General features: G+C 38.4%; 1 non-coding gene across 1 annotated transcript; it reads right to left on the reverse strand.

Annotated features, from left to right (window-relative positions):
• Positions 1-996: 996 nt before the first annotated feature.
• TRNAR-CCU (transfer RNA arginine (anticodon CCU)) lies at positions 997-1,069 on the reverse strand. The gene has a single exon. It is a non-coding gene; the product is annotated as a tRNA-Arg (tRNA).
• Positions 1,070-2,049: the final 980 nt, after the last annotated feature.

Consider the following 2,049-nt stretch of genomic DNA (forward strand, 5'->3'; position numbering starts at 1 on the left):
CGCACTGTGCATGGACAAGGAGTCCGTAGTAGCAATGTCCGTGAGACAAGGCCACGACGCCACGTACCCCGCCCGCCCTCATGCCCGCCCGCCCTGGGATCAATAAGGCCGAGGCTTTGGGGAGGAGACGAGCCACGCAGGATCCATAAATCCATAGTTATCCTGCGTAATTAAAAACTGGAAGATAATTACAGCCGTAGCAGTGGAGATTGGGCGGTGCATGGAAGCGCCTACGTTGCATTTTTTTTTTGCTCTTCCCTCATGCAACGTGACGGTGAATGCAGTGCAACCTCAAGCACTCTCCTGCTGTGCTTTCATTCTGCTTTCTCGGTCGTCCCAGGCACTGCTTCGCATCCTATGACTTATTATTATTAATTTTTGTTCAATATTAATGATTCGTGTCATGATGACGTTTCTGTGGCGATATATCAAGCGAAAAGAACGCCAAAAGAAAAGTCATTATCAACTTCAAAAGAATATCAGGTGTAGCGAGACTCTGAGGCAGTGAATAATGGAAAGGTTTCGAATTAGCTGCTGATGAAGTCATAACAAACTTGTAAGCGATAGGAAGTTCAGTAATTGATTACTTTACACTACAAACACTCTCCTTCGCCTCATATTTCATTAATCATTTTGTAAAATTTAACTTCCTAGAGTGCCTGTTGGCTGTGTCAAAAGTTATCTTGACTACGAACGTGATAGGTCGAGATTACTCTTTCAATTACATCTGATTATCTCGCCAACATTTATTATTGCAATGTCAAAAAACAGTTAATCCTCTGTCTTTAATAACAAACCCTAAGGAGAATCTCATAGGTATAGTTTCATAACCTCTATCGATTCAATACATCAAATCATATAAAACAGAAAATTCTTACAAGCGATTACCATATTAACTCACATAGTACATCATCTGATATAAAAAAATGCCACAATATATCCACGGCATCCCACCTTAGACTAAAGCATACAACAAGAACACGAAAACTCAATCGTAACCCCTGGTGGGACTCGAACCCACAATCCTTGGCTTAGGAGGCCAATGCCTTATCCATTGGGCCACAGGGGCGGTATCTGATGAAGGTGTTACTTGACCTTTATTTCCCAAATTTCCCGATTTAAAACCCTACAACGACCTTGTATATCTAGTGCACGGAATCTGATGAGCTATGTCATCGAAACAAAAGAAGTCCCCTATGCGCATGTCATTTCCCGCGCATTTAGACAGCTGTTTAGGTCGATGATATCCACAGTGGACTCTTGTGATGTATATTTTCACTTCTGCTGGCAAGGCTATCATCATCACCAGCATTGCGTTATTAATATGACTATGATAAGCATTATCATCCTTATTGTTGTGTCACCATCATCAACATCAATAAAAATAAGAATAGGATAATTTAGAAGTAGACGGATATCAAAAGCACTACTAGTATGAACGACAGCTGCAAAAATATCCTTTAATTTTAATACAATTAGTATCATATCTCTCAATCGCAACAATGGCTACCTAAAAAAAAAAAAAAAAAAAAAAAAAGTTAAAATGTCCAAAATCACGATGGTATATCCTAAGTCATTTACTAATTCTGATAGAGATGTCGCCAAACGTGATAACAAAAGTAAGTAGAGTGTGACTATGCTAACAAGAAGAGTGTATTGATGATATTCTATTTATTGTTATTGTTATTGCAGTTCTGATCATTCTCATTATTACCATTATTACTCCTATCATTCAAAATTACCAAGTCAGATATAAAAGCATATTCCAATAAACGTTTTTGTCTTTATGGTATTGGCATCCTCATTATCTTTAGTATTGCTGTTGGTGCTGTTGTTATCATCACCATGATGATGATGATGATGATGATGATGATCATCATCATCATCATCATCATCATCATCAACATCATTATTATCATTATCATTATCCTTGGCTACAAATATTACTGGGAGTATAGTGTTTCAAACAATGCTGAGGGAACTGAATGCAAGTTGGGCAGTCAACCCTATTCACACACCCTTGACCACTATGTAATGATATGTCCTCTA

Source organism: Penaeus japonicus, unplaced genomic scaffold (genome assembly GCF_977035675.1).
Source record: "Penaeus japonicus unplaced genomic scaffold, GWHDUDI00000001_assembly GWHDUDI00000027, whole genome shotgun sequence".
Lineage (NCBI taxonomy): Eukaryota > Metazoa > Arthropoda > Malacostraca > Decapoda > Penaeidae > Penaeus > Penaeus japonicus.